The sequence below is a fragment of the Schistocerca gregaria genome, chromosome 2 (assembly GCF_023897955.1).
Source record: "Schistocerca gregaria isolate iqSchGreg1 chromosome 2, iqSchGreg1.2, whole genome shotgun sequence".
Lineage (NCBI taxonomy): Eukaryota > Metazoa > Arthropoda > Insecta > Orthoptera > Acrididae > Schistocerca > Schistocerca gregaria.
The window spans coordinates 952718074-952733752 of record NC_064921.1 but is presented as its reverse complement, the minus strand read 5'-3'; the positions used below and the strand labels follow the sequence as shown (position 1 = coordinate 952733752).

Genomic DNA, 15679 nt, shown 5'->3' with positions numbered 1-15679 from the left:
TTAAATAAGCATTTTTACATACGTTATTACAATGTGAATACATAATACGCAGTGCTTTGTTTTGATTTTTGGAGTTATAAACAATCCCAATGTTGACATCGTACTACAACAGTGATTCATCAATGTTTTTGTTTTCGACACAAGTGTAGCTACATATAGCTGGGGCATTGATTGCCCTTCACACTCTTTAAGAGCTCTGTGCTTACTCACACCATATGTTACTGACTCACTTTTGCTAATGACTCATGCCGCTAGCCGGCCTCACCTGCTATGCTCTTTAAATCTTAACTACAGAGGCTTACAATTGTGATTCACAGATACATTGAAATAACATTTTTAGAATCTTGCTTCACGCAAAATGCACAAGCACTCATTTACCAAATTGCTTGCTTCATTCCACAGTATGAGGTACCATTCCTTCTACACTTGTGTGTCATTGTTGCTACAAAAAGCACTAGTGGAACTCTATTCATGTGATGACTGTCTGTTTTCTAATGACTTTCATAAACAAGCATTATGTGACTTTGTAATAGTAGGAGCTAATTAACTTATTCTTAGCATGACCTTTACTCCTTATTCCTTTCATATTTAGAACCAGTGTGTGTTTGACTCTCTGTCTTTCATATTACATGGCCTTCTATTTAAACCTTATTTGTTACGTTTGTGTCTTTTTATGAGATTTCCATGTCAGAGATGTGTCCTATTTCGACAATATATCTACTTCCTTCTACTTCATAAAATAGTTGGCAGAAACCACTTTGCCCCTAAGTACTACTTAATGGCTAACTTACCTGCCGCCTTTTGCCTTTCTTGCCTCTCTCTTCATAAATGATCAGCTGACTTTCTAGAGCCATAGTTTTGCTTTCCTGTTGTTAAATTATTTTCAGATATAAGGTCTCTGTATCACTGTTACAAACATTTATAAATTGTTCCACACATTTTCAGACATAAGGTCTCTGTATCACTGTTATAAACATTTGAAAATTTTTCCATTACATACTGTATCCCCCACTGCACACTGTACACCTCACAGCATTGTTCCCGATCCTGGAGAAACACCGATCTACTGCTTCAGAAATTCTGATTGGAGCTGACTAAAGACCATGGTCTTTTGTATGGCAGTGCTGGTGGATCCTTTCGTACTGGTGGTGTTTTCACTATTATGAACGTTGAAGTAATCCATCCCTTTGAAGATTCACTGTTGTTGAGTGGACCTTCAAATTCCTTGATTGAGAAGTCGTCATCGCTGATCTGCACCTCAGGACTGTAGTAGGGCTTCTTATGGAAGACTTGGATGGTGTCTACATGCTTATGTGTTCTTGAACGGTTATAATCCTCAGATTTGTATGTGGTGTCCAACAAGTGATGGAGAATATGATACAACCAGATTTTATTAACTTCATTAACAGTGCTTTATTAACTTTTCCAAGAATCCAACTTTCCATGTAGGGATAAAAATCCATATCAAAGTCTGTAGGGCTGTATTTCTCTGGCCAGTGCTTGTTGTTGTAGTGCTTGTGATCTTTCTCCTGGGCATACAGAGTGCATATACTAGCCATCTGTTTTGCTTCTTCAGTCTTGGTCGTGACGTGTTTCACATTTTTCTTCAGAGTATTGCCCACTTGAAACAGGAACAGTGTATCCATTGTCACTTCGGCCTCGCCAGAAAGGTCTGTATGAAGCCTGTAGTGTCTCGCTTTGCTGTGTTGTATACAAAGGCCATGAGGGCAATGTTGTATTCTAGTCTCTCAGACATCACCATAAATTGAAAACATACTGCTCAGCTCTTATTAAAGTGTACTATGGAGATGTTTATTTGTGGGAGGTAGATAGAGCCCTGACACACTGCAAATTTTGGCAGAAATTGTGAAGACGACTGACGTTGACACTGATTGAGTGAGCAGTTGTCAACAGTGATGCAGATGTCGCGCTTCTGTACAGCCACGTGGATGTCATGCACTCAACTCTCACTTGCTATGAATTTGCAGTGTGCACCGCATGCACAATGTGCTCCATTACACCAGAGTTAGGCAAAATTTATGTGACTAACAAATAACACCTACCGATACTGTTCATTATTAGTGAATAACAAGTGAAATATTTATTCAAAATTTATTGTTGTGGGAGAGTTCTTGTTGAATGTAAATACCTTTGGATTAATCGAGACCACTCACCAAAAGTTGTCAAATTGTAGATAAGCACACAAAAGAAAGAAAACTTGCTAGCTTACAGCTTATCCTTTGACGAGAAAGAGTAAAACACACACACACACACACACACACACACACACACACACACACACACACAGAGAGAGAGAGAGAGAGAGAGAGAGAGAGAGAGAGAGAGAGAGAGAGAGAGAGAGAGACTGACTGCGCCCCTACATGGTGCCAATGCTGTTTTATGGCAGGTAGACTAGTTTTCACAATCAGTGACTGCCTGCCATAAAATAGTGTTCTTACTGTTACTCTAGCTGACTCCGTATAGGTGTGTGTGTGTGTGTGTGTGTACTTCTGTTTTTTGGTGGGTGGTCTCCTATCTAAAAGTACATTCTAAACATTATTGATGTAAATAAAAGCAATTATTCATCACCTGCAAATAAAAAAACCTCATGAGTAGTAGATAAATTTGAAATTCATTGACATTTATTGCTCCAGTTATTTCTCTTTTACTAAACAAACATACATTTTATTGCTACTGAATTAGTTTTCTGAACGACTGTTTTCAAATACCTCATCAGGAGGTTTATGTGGGTTTCAAAGTTGTGTCATTGTGACTTATTAAACAAAATGTGTTGTACATTGTCAAAGAGTATATTGGTGTGTTATATCTCCTGAAATCATGTTTATTTAAGGTTAATGACATAAAACTTTGAAATCTCAATTTTCTTTGACAAAAACTGAGAAATCGTCTACTCCCCTGTATTCTTGTTGTGATTGCAAGTTGGCTTCAACTCCTAGTTTGTTCTGGTGGTTTTCTGATAAGGTTTTTGGCACTGATTTTGCATAAAATTAGTGATAGCCTGTCTTTTGTGCAATGATTTGATGTAATAAATTTCACTGCATTTGTGGAAAACCAAACAAGAGCTCTGTCATTGTGAATCAGCAGTTTTCTTGAATTTTCTCATTGATCTTCACAACCAGTTCATCAGTCACAATGCTTTATTGTCCACTTCACTCTTCATTTTGAACATTAGTTTGTTTGTTGTTGTTGTGGTCTTCAGTCCTGAGACTGGTTTGATGCAGCCCTCCATGCTACACTATCCTGTGCAAGTTTCTTCATCTCCCAGTACCTACTGCAACCTACATCCTTCTGAAACTGCTTAGTGTATTCATCTCTTGGTCGCCCTCTACGATTTTTACCCTCCACACTGCCCTCCAATGCTAAATTTGTGATCCCTTGATGCCTCAGAACATGTTGTACCAACCGGCCCCTTCTTCTTGTCGAGTTGTGCCACAAACTCCTCTTCTCCACAATTCTATTCAATACCTCCTCATTAGTTATGTGATCTACTCATCTAATCTTCAGCATTCTTCTGTAGCACTACATTTCGAAAACTTCTATTCTCTTCCTGTCCAAACTATTTATCGCCCATGTTTCACTTCCATACATGGCTACACGCCATACAAATACTTTCAGAAACGACTTCCTGACACTTAAATCTATACTCGATGTTAACACATTTCTCTTCTTCAGAAACGCTTTCCTTGCCATTGCCAGTCTACATTTTATGTCGTCTCTTCTTCGACCATCATCAGTTATTTTGCTCCCCAAATAGCAAAACTCCTTTACTACTTTAAGTGTGTCATTTCTTAATCTAATTCCCTCAGCATCACCCGACTTAATTTGACTACATTCCATTATCCTCGTTTTGTTTTTGTTGATGTTCATCTTATATCCTCCTTTCAAGACACTGTCCATTTCTTTCAGTTGCTCTTCCAAGTCCTTTGCTGCCTCTGACAGAAGTACAACGTCATTGGCGAACCTCAAAGTTTTTATTTCTTCTCCATGGATTTTAATACCTATTCTGAATTTTTCTTTTGTTTCCTTTACTGCTTGTTCAATATACAGATTGAATAACATTGTGGAGAGGCTACAACCTTGTCTCACTCCCTTCACAACCACTGCTTCCCTTTCATGCCCCTCGACTCTCATAACTGCCATCTGATTTCTATACAAATTGTAAATAGCCTTTCGCTCCCTATATTTTACCCCTGCCACCTTTAGAATTTGAAAGAGAGTGTTCCAGTCAACATTGTCCAAAGCTCTCTCTAAGTCTACAAACGCTAGAAACGTAGGTTTGTCTTTCCTTAATCTTTCTTCTAAGATAAGTTGTAAGGTTAGTATTTCCTCACGTGTTCCAATATTTCTACGGAATCCAAACTGATCTTCCCCGAGGTCGGCTTCTACCAGTTTTTCCATTCATCTGTAAAGAATTTGTGGTTTTTTTTTTTTTTTTTTTTTTTTTTTTTTTTTTTTTTTTTTTTTTTTTTTTTTTTTGCAGCTGTGACTTATTAAACTGATAGTTCAGTAATTTTCACATCTGTCAGCACCTGCTTTCTTTGAGATTGGAATTATTATATTCTTCTTTAAGTCTGAGGGTATTTCACCTATCTCATACATCTTGCTCACTAGATGGTAGAGTTTTGTCAGGACTGGCTCTCCCAAGGCTGTCAGTAGTTCTAATGGAATGTTGTCTACTTCGGGCACCTTGTTTCGACTCAGGTCTTTCAGTGCTCTGTCAAACTCTTCACGCAGTATTGTATCTCCCATTTCATCTTCATCTACATCCTCTTTCATTTCCATAATATTGTCCTCAAGTACATCACCCTTGTATAGACCCTCTATATACTCCTTCCACCTTTCTGCTTTCCCTTCTTTGGTTATAACTGGGTTTCCATCAAAGCTCTTGATATTCATGCAAGTGGTTCTCCTTTCTCCAAAGGTCTCGCAGTATCTATCTTACCCCTAGTGAGATAAGCCTCTACATCCTTACATTTGTCCTCTAGCCATCCCTGCTTAGGCATTTTGCACTTCCTGTCAATCTTGTTTTTGAGACGTTTGTATTCCTTTTTGCCTGCTTCATTTACTGCATTTTTATGTTTCCAAATGGTTCAAATGGCTCTGAGCACTATGGGACTTAACATCTATGGTCATCAGTCCCGTAGAACTTAGAACTACTTAAACCTAACTAACCTAAGGACATCACCCAACACCCAGTCATCACGTGGCGGAGAAAATCCCTGACCCCGCCGGGAATCGAACCCGGGCGTGGGAAGTGAGAACGCTACTGCACTACCACGAGCTGCGGACTTTATGTTTCCTCCTTTCATCAATATTTCTTCTTTTACCCAAGGATTTCTACTAGCCCTCGTCTTTTTACCTACTAGATCCTCTGCTGCCTCACTACTTCATCCCTCAGAGCTACCCATTCTTCTTCTACTGTACTTCTTTCCCCCACTGCTGCCAATTGTTCCCTTACGCTCTCCATGAAACTCTGTACAACTTCTGGTTTAGACAGTTTATCCAGGTCGCATCTCCTTAAATTCCCACCTTTTTGCAGTTCATCCACTTTGAAACCTAATGCACCATCGGTGCACTCCGCTTTCAATGATTGTTATTTCCGTACGCTTCACAAAGATTCCAATTGGTGAGTGGTTTTTGTCAATGAAAACCTTATTTTTGACCGCATTTCACAACTCTTGATATTTTCAATTATGGGACATATTTAAAACTTTTATTCTGAAATAACAGGAAATGACATGAACAGTGTGTTGGCACGGTGAATGCTGGCTGAACAGACAAATGCTCAGACAACAGAATTGCTGCGCTAGTCCCTCCCATCGTCACTGAGGCCAAAACGTAACCTGCTTTCTGGACAGCCCTTATATGAAAACATCCCAAGAAAGTTTTTCACAACGTGAATGTGCCAAGAAGTCAGAATACACAAATGGTGTTATTTTTGTATATCAGGATGGAGTCCATTGTGATTCACTAGGTTTCTCAAGAGTTTTATTTCATTTGTGCCAAAGAGGCACTTATTCAGATACAGGCAGAGACAAGCAGTCTGAACACTTCTATACAGTTGTCGGGTGGCTTAGATGTTCTTCAAATGTATTAAAAAAATAATAATAATAACAAATGTGATCCAGACAGAAGAGGTGACTGGAGCATTGCATGATCCAAATGGCATGCCTTTCAACTCATAGATGCCATCAGGAGTTACAAAGATAGTCTTCTACCTGTCAGTCTCGATTTGCCAATAGTTGCAGGTCCATAGTTGAGAAATACTTCGTTCCTCTCAAGCGGTCTATGGTGTCATCATTCCATGATTTTGTTCATTTGTCAGTAGTTGACGCAGAAACTCCATGTGCCATCTTTTTTCACAAGAGCCACAGGAGAAGACCAGGGACACTCTGAATGTGCAGTGTGTCTTCTCCACTTCCTCCCTGATTCTCCATTGTTCAGCAGGTGAACAGTGCATAAAATTTGTTATAGCCTAGCTTCTGTGCAACTATTTGATTCAATAAACTTGCTGGATAATTGATGAATTGGTCCATGACCACCATTGTTGTTACGACGTATTACCATGGACCACTTGGGCTGTCATTTCTGTGCTATGAATTTGAAAGTACCTGAAGATTGGTACAGAATGGCTGACATTTGCCAGTGTTGTTCCTCAGTCAGGCCCAATGCTATTGGCAGTTAACTAGCATCTTCCTCCCTTGTGTTTTCTTTAGTGGTGCCACAACACAATTATTTGTTGATGTCATTCAGCAGTTCTTCCTGAACAGCTTCCGCTATCCTATGCACATGCCACCTTACCCAGATACAATATTTATGATTTTCACTATCACGTAGATTTCCTTTGTGAGCCTGAGTAGCATTTGTAATCAATAAAAGCTTCACAGTTTAATTGGACATCAAGCTTGACAACTGGACTGTGTCTTGTTCATGATAGCAGAATGAAGGATTTTCATCGTCTTCTCGTCCATAGGTGATTACCTCACTTAGTTTTCCTGAATCCGGCAGCTAGGTGAGTAAAACCAACAAAAGCTCCACACTTTAATTGAGCATTGCTAAGTGAGCAGCTGGTACATCTGTATGACAGCAGGGAACAGCTATGGCATGTTGGAGAGCAACCTCATTCAAGGTACAATGAGAGGTTTTGTTTCATAGGTTCACTATAATCATCTGCAGTTGATTGGTGAGAACAGAACTAGTGTGATGCTATATATCTGGCAGCTTAGTAGTCATTGAAAACGCATCTTCTCTCTCGGTGTTACAATATAGCATGTCCAGGTCATCAACCATGGAAACATACCAGTATGTTGTACTCTGTCTTCAAAATTTGTGTGCTTCTGAGGGGTTGTACTTGCATTTGTCAGGCTCTGGGTTGTCATTTGACAGTTGGAGCATATGTCTGACCTTGCCTAGTCCATTCTTTCTGGCATGCTCATATGGTGACGTAGATTGGTGGTAAAGATAAATACACCTCTTCTTCAACTTTCTCTACTACCTCTTGACATAGGGGGTCGACACTCTTGATAGCTAGCTCTTGCTTAATAGGCTCGACAGTTCAGGCTGCCATAATATGGTGTCTCTCTCCTCTTACAGCCTGGTATACGAGAGTTGCGAGGTGACAGTGGTCATACACAACTTCCTTAGGGATAATATTTGGGAGCTGGTCATACCTCCTTTGTCTGACTCTCTTTCTGTTGCATGTCTAAACATTCATGGTGGTGTCTATATGTTCTATATCGTGTCTCCCTACCACTTTCGTGCAACGACGCTCTGAGCGTGTTTTTTAGGGAATTAACTAGTTTGAACCTGGGACCTGTTGCTGGTAAGGAGACGCCAGACCACACATGACATGTAGAATTCAGAAGAGTTCAGTGAGACTAGCGATGATATAACCAAATACTAAATGATCTCAGTGTCAGCTCCATTGCACTGCGATGATATAACCAAATACTAAATGATCTCAGCGTCAGCTCCATTGCACTGTGATGATATAACCAAATACTAAATGATCTCAGCGTCAGCTCCACTGCACTCCCTGTAAAAGAATCTTAATACTAACTAAATTTAGTGGAAAGGGTTCAAGGCTTTCCTATTTTTAGTTAGCTGGTAAAATAACGTCGAAAAAGCAGTTAAGTTTACCATTGGAAATTTTATTCTACTCACAAAACATTGTTTATAAATTGCACTATTGATAAAAGGAAGTGTTTTAATACAGGATGGTAAAAACCAACAGCGTCCAACAAAAATGTGAACGAATATTCCCTGAATGGGTTTCCAAGTTCTACAATGGATCGAAGGATGACCTATGCCATATCACATCTATAATCTAGATTTAATTTAAATTTCACAAAAGAGAAAACTATCAAAATGGTCTACAGTGACCCTCAATTATCTTTAATAACTTATCTAACTTTTCGTAAATTACAGTGGCTGACGTGGCTTCTCAATAACTACATAAAAGAAAAATCATCGCGTTTCTGGTCTGTTCTTCAAGTGCCAAATGTGAACAGCATGAGTTTCAATTAACGATCGACACTAGTATTAAGCAAAAAAGGGGGTGTAACAGATGAGACTTCTGCAGTTCTGAGTGAAGCTTTATGCGCTGTTATGCGGCATCGCGTGCGTTCATTACCTTGTCGGTGTTCGTCAGGGGGGCGGCGGCCGGCGCAGCAGCCATTAAGCTCGCCGTCTCGGAACTAACTCTCTGCTAACTTCTCCTAACTACAATTTACCGAAGTTGGTTTAAAAAAAAACATATCTGGCTGTGTTTTCATCTGACCAATCAGGGTCTCAATGTTAACCTTAAGCTCTGCCTACAAAGATTCTGTCTATACAATGAGAAACTTTATATTTTTCGTGGTGGGGCAATGTTTTTAAAGTTTGCAACGTAACAGAGACGCTAAAAAGTCTCACGCTAAAACTTGTGGGTGGTAGTGGCTCTTTTTTGTGTTATCGTAAGATCTATACTGTTTTTCTGGAGGGCTCTAGCTTTTAACATGGGCTGGCGGGTGGTCCTTGACGTAACAGAGACGCGAAAAAGTATCACGCTGAAACGTGCGGATGGTGAGCCCTAGTGGTTAGCTGCCGATGTGGGTGTCCAGTCCGTCCCTTATCATAGGGCCTTCTAGCTTAACACGGTTCTGCTCTCGGCTTCTGTCCTCGTTTCTCCCCTCGGAACTGCGTCTGCCTCACGGTGGGAAGGTACGACATGCATTTAGGCATTCTTGTGTTAGTCTGTGGTATTCCATTTGCTCACTCGTTACACGTATTAATTTGGTTAATTTAATGTCACGATTTATTCGGAGCTATGTGACATACTACTGGATTTGCTTATCATGTCAGGGTTTTCATGGAAGGTGTTGGAGTTGCCTGACACCTTACACGTGTCCTCTGTGATAAGGCACCACTTGATGATTCCTCAGTTGTAGTGACAGCCTTTACAAGAAGAGCTTGGTACATGCCTTCTGTGTCTCCATTCATCAAGTGTAATGTTTTGTCAGCTTCTGTCATGTGTATTCGCAGTGTAGCATAAGAATGAAGCATTCTGTATGTAGGACTGACGTTTCCCCTTTATGTTGGGCCCTGTTCGTTATTTGTTTTTCCACTAAGCAGACTTGCTGCTGATTTTCACCAAATGTTTTCTTCAGTTCAGCCTGGAATTCAGCCCAGATATTGAACTTCTCTTCATTGTTCTTAAGCCAGCCCTGGGGTGTGCTGTTCAGGGAGGAGTACACATTTACCAAACACATAATTTCATCTCACCTGTCATACCTGCGACTCGGTCAAAACCATTCATTCATTTTGTCAGGTACTGTACAGTATTGCCGGAAAACATTGATGGATATGTTGTGTGCAGATGTCTTACTGCTGCTTGGAATTCCATTAGCCCTCATAAATATACACACTGCGGAGACAATGTAATGTTTTTACCCTGGTTCCTGTCCATGTAAGTGACAGCTTGTATGTTGTCTAATTGAAGCCACAGTGATGTAGTTGTTTCGAATACCTGGTGTCTCCGCCAAAGAAAGTCACATTGTAACCAGATTAAAAACTAAATCTGAAAACAGTCATCAGTGTAGTACAACACTTAGCACTGAAAGAATATTTATTATGAACATCGACATACAGGCAGCACTGAACTCCTGTATGGAGAATGCTGCTATTTACATAAACATAGGAGATTCCAGAATATACAAAAATTACAATTGTAAGAAACTTTGAGAACATCCCAGAAACTATAAATACTAAATGACAAGTAATTTTTGGTGATTGGGTTTGAACTGGCAACCATCAGCATTTAGCCACTGGTGCTATTACACCACTCTGCATGTTATACAGTTCATGGCACTACAGTATATATCTGTGCCCTGGAAATTGAGAGCAAAGATTGACAAAAGTGTAAATACTTTCCCAGGACCCAGTTGCTGAGTATATTCACAAAGGAAACTCCCCATCACACCCCCTCCGATTTAGTGGTAAGGTGCCCCTGTGAATAGCCCATCAAATGTTGAACACAGATCAACCATGAAAACAGGAAGAAGGTGTACTGGACAGTGAAAAAAAGTAGCAATATTGAAACAGTGAATGACCCAAGCTAAAAATGTTCAACATCGAACATAACTGAGTAGCCATGTCATTGTTATGTGGTCACGGTGTTGAACTGCAAAAGTGGAGATCTGTGTCCAAATCTCTCTCATGCCCTGTAAATTTTTTTTCCAGAAAATTATGGACTGTCTGTCTGGTCATTGACGTGTCTGTTCACTGTATTCAAATGTGTATCTGTGTCGTGGTGTAATGTCTGTTTGCAACAGCAAGGTGTGAGGAAGTGACCTCCAGATGTATGACTCTTATTTGTTGTACACAAGTGCCATACATTGACTCTTGCATTCCATTTTGTAAGTTTTGGCTCTTGAATTCTTTGTTGTGACATAGCTCACACCCATTTATTTGTTGTTTTCATTCCAGTGAGAAATCTGTGCAGCCTCTTGCCTACTTTCACTATTCAACACATTTATTTGCGACAGTAAATATATTACACCAGATGACTCATAATCTCTAACTTATTTATAGTATGACAATTGGTAAAACTACAGAAGGAGAACAGACACCTCAATGACCGGATGGAAAGTTCATAATTTTGTGGAGTAAAAATGGGGCACGAGGGAGATTTGACTACAGATCTCTTCCATTTTGCAGTTCAACACCATCACCCCACAACTACACCAGCATGATGCTTACAATTCGCTCATTGTTGCATATCTTGAGGTTGGAACGTTCTCTGTTTTGATTTTGCCTCTTTTTTTTTTTTTTTTTTTTTTTCACAGATCAGTACACCTTCTTCCTGTTTTCATGCTTGATGTGCATTCAGTTTTGATGGGCTATCCACTGGGCCATTGTACCACTAAATCTAGGAAGGGGGGGAGGGGAGGGGGTTGGTGGGGAGCTTCCCTTGTCAGCACAGTGGAACTGACTCCCTGGTACACCAAACAGGCTGTTTGAATTCTCCCAAGGAATTTAGGAAATGGGAATCTGCTGTCAAACACATTCTCACATCTCACCAAATTCATGTACATGACATCTGTTATACTGTCTCCCCACTTCTTTTTGTTATTTTTATGTAGTATATTTGTTTACTTATTTATTTATTACATTTTATTTAGATTATCCATCCCTCCCATCCACCCTGACCCCAACCCCACTCCCCTTCACCTAACCTTGCCTTTTCCCTCCCCCCTCCGCCCACATCTGGTCCTCCCCCCTCTCCCTGTCTGTACCCCCTCTCCCCCCTCTCCCATGTGTGTGTGTGTGTGTGTGTGTGTGTGTGTGTGTGTGTGTGTGTGTGTGTGTGTGTGTGTGTGTGTGTGAACATATCCCTCTTTACTCCCTGAAGAACTGATAGACACTAAAGTTAGAATTAATGTTTCCACTTTTAAATGCCTCCTGGAGTACCGGCCAGCCCTTCTATCTCTCTAAGAGAAGTGAATTTTCTTTTGAAGGTGATTAATTTAATTTGAGCCTGTTAAAGCCATCATCATATAGGAAGGCAACCCAGTTTTTAGCCATTTTGCACATCCCCTCCATTAATCACAGGCAACCTATAAGATTCATTCTTTTTCCAAGTGGCTAACCGCGAGTTACGGCTAGACGGCGAGAGTCTCTCTCCTGTGTGCTGTACTGTTGCCATAGTTTGTGACAACCAAATTATTCATTCAGCTATTGATGTTCTTTTTTCTTGTAGAAATATAGCTGTGTATATGAATTTGTAAAAGCTTTAGTGCGATTAAAAAATGTCAGGTGGCAGCAGTAAGTGTGAAGTGCTTCACAAGCAAATGAGGGGGAGTATTTACCACATGTATAACTTTTTCAAAAGTGTTTTTTAAAATTGGTACTCCTACTGTTGACATTTCAAGGCACAATAACAGGCTGCAGAAGCATGTGTTGTCAGCAAGAGAACTGTAAAGAGCATTGTAAATGAAAGTATCAGAGCTGTAGGAATCTTGGGACTTCATGTTGCATGGAAAGTATCAGAATCACAAGAACCCTACAACACCAGTAAATGGTTTCGACAGCCATGTGTTAAAGTGCTCCATGTGAATGGTGAATACACATCATCACAAGAGCTTGTTACAGTTATGCATGAGAACATTGGCTTCACAAGTAGTGCTTCATCAGTGTAAAGAATTTTAAAAGGCATTGGTTTCAAATATGCTATAGAGAGAGTTTTAGTTGCAAGAAGTGTTATAGATGCAGCACAAACCACATCTATTATAAAAGCACACGATACAAGAGAAGGAAGTAGTTCTACAATGTATTACCTTGAAACTTCCCAGCAGCTTAAAACTGTGTGCCCGACCGAGATTCGAACTCTCGACCTTTGCCTTTCGCGGGCAAGCGCTCTACCATCTGAGCTACCAAAGCACGACTCACGCCCGGTACTCACAGCTTTACTTCTGCCAGTATCTCGTCTCCTACCTTCCAAACTTTACAGAAGCTCTCCTGCGAACCTTGCAGAACTAGCACTCCTGAAAGAAAGGATGCTGTGGAGACATGGCTTAGCCACAGCCTGGGGATGTTTTCAGAATGAGATTTTCACTCTGCAGTCTTCTACATTAGTTATTTATGTTAGTCTTTCCTACCAGTAATTCTTTTTTATTATTGCACTTAACTACAGTCAAACACAATCCTATATATGCCTTGTACTTATAAAAATACTATGGAGAAGAAGCAGCTGTCAAGCAAATACAATGATTTCTGTTTGTGTTTGAAGTTAATTTTATTGTGTATTACATTTTTACGTCGTATAATACAGGTCAAATAACAATAAATGACAGTTACTGCAAACAGTTTGAATGACCTTGTCATTAGATAGTTGTCACTTTGAGAAACGTGTTCTTGATGTCTTCACAAAGCTGTGTCAGCTGTTCTCGCCTTCCAGTGTCACATGGATTAAAGCTGTGGAACAGTGGATGCAGTATCATCAAGACATGAAGTAAGATTTTCCTCGTGACAACTGACTGAAATTGGTGTGTGTAAAATTTATTATTCACTTTGTAGATCTGAACGTATGGTACGACGTTCTGTAGACAAAAGAGTCTGATTGTTGTCCAGAGCAACACTGTTCATCAACGAGGACGTTGTGTGCTCCCACTCTGCTGTGAGGCATGTGCAGAGCTCATCCCCTCCATGCTTTTCTCCCACTCTGCTTCTATGCGTGGAAGTGCCATCCTATGTGACACGACCTATAGTGTGTTAAAAATACAAAGAGTAACAATTTCCAACATGGCAGCATGTATTGGCAAGATATTGTCAGCGAAGAAGCAGAGATGATGAATAAAAACCTCGGAGTAGAGGTCATGTAAAATAATAACAACAAAGAATTTTAAAACAAATCTGACATAAGTTAAATCAGCATCTCCTAGCGACGTATCCTCAAAAGTCAGATTTGCAGCTAATGGCAATGGAAATTCACCTCAGTTCACATTAAAATAAGGCAAAAATTAATTCTATGAATTGTCAATTAATTGTCCACCCCATCGAGGAGGGGATTTCCAAGCATTTAGTTCCAATGAATTCTCTGTTACTCTGACTGCGGATATGTTTCTCTGACCACAATTTCTATAAAATCCTCTGCTAAAACCTCGAACTCAGTGTGTGTTACGTGCCTGTGTTTTAGATACCTGTTGAACCTAAACAGTAATTAGTGGGTAATCTCTAGCGCACCTACAGCACACAATTTCTAATAAGTTCATTCAAATTTCAGGGCCACACATTACCTAGCTTCTTATGGGAAAGTGATGGTTTATCCTTCTTAAGTTGCAGATGGGGAGTGTGGCTATCAGAGGGTACTTACACACAATCAACAAAGAGAAACGAAGTTGGCAGTCATTTTGAGAAAAATGAATTGTAAGATTTGTGTTAAGAGAGTAATAGGCCACAAGTTTGCCATAATTTGTTTATAGTAAGGGAGAGAAAAGGCACTTTGCATAGGTCTCCTTTTTCTATATTCACAAAGATTTGGAAGTAATTGCTTGGTTTGTGAGAAAAGTCAGTTGTCTTCATAACAGCACTCTGCTAATTTTTGTAACTACAACACAACAAATGTCTAAACTTTTAGGCTGCAAAAATTTAGGAAACCAGGCTAAAGTAGCTTAAAATTCATAACATCCTTACTTTGAAAAATGTTTAGTTAACTAGTATTATGTAACACACATTGACTCCAAAGAAACAATGGGGGAGGATACTGTTTTAACACTCACTATCCCTGCACTAATAGCGAATTAGTCTGTTAAAAAAAAAAATTGCGGAACTTTGTCCACAACATTTTTCTACATTTACTTTTTACTTATTATGCATGGTCTCCCTCAAAATACCCCACTCCACAACTGATACACCACTCCCAACGCCATTTCTACTTGTGTAAGCACTCTTGGTACATCTCTCGCTGGATCGGAAGCACTCTTGGTACATCTCTCGCTGGATCGTGTGAAGTGCCATCTACATTTTTTTTTTTTTCGTATCTCATCTACTGTTGCAAATCTTCATCCTTTTGATGGGTTTTTCAACTTTGGAAATAACAAAAAGTGTGCAGGGGCCAGGTCAGGAGAGTAGGCAGGATGAGGCCGCACAGTGATTTCATTTTTTTGTGCAACAGTCATGCACCAACAAGGATGAATGTATAGGTACATTATCATGATGCAAGAGCCACAAATTGTCTCACCACATTTCAGGCCATTTCCTTCTCACATTTTTTTTTGTAAGATTGGAATGACTCCTTACCCTCTCCCTTAAAACCCACATCCTTTCGTCTTTCCCTCTCTTTCCCTCTTTCCTGAAGAAGCAACCGTCGGTTGCGTAAGCTAGAAATTCTGTGTGTGTGTTTGTGTGTTATTTTATTGTGCCTGTCTACCGGCGCTTTCCCGCTTGGTAAGTCTTGGAATCTTTGTTTTTAGTATATTTTTCCCATGTCGAAGTTTCTTTCTATTTTATATATAGTGATGATGTAAATACTCGCGCGCGCGAGTATATACCTATCCTTTTTTCCCCCTAAGGTAAGTCTTTCCGCTCCTGGGATTGGAATGACTCCTTACCCTCTCCCTTAAAACCCACACCCTTTCATCTTTCCTTTTCCTTCCCTCTTTCCTGACGAAGCAGCCGCTGG

The 15679-nt window shown here is 40.0% G+C and overlaps 1 protein-coding gene across 1 annotated transcript in view; it reads left to right on the top strand.

The window, feature by feature from the left end:
* Positions 1-15679, top strand: part of LOC126335427 (transmembrane protein 18) — a 39445-nt gene that overhangs the window by 19842 nt on the left and 3924 nt on the right. The gene's annotated exons all lie outside the window — the stretch shown is intronic.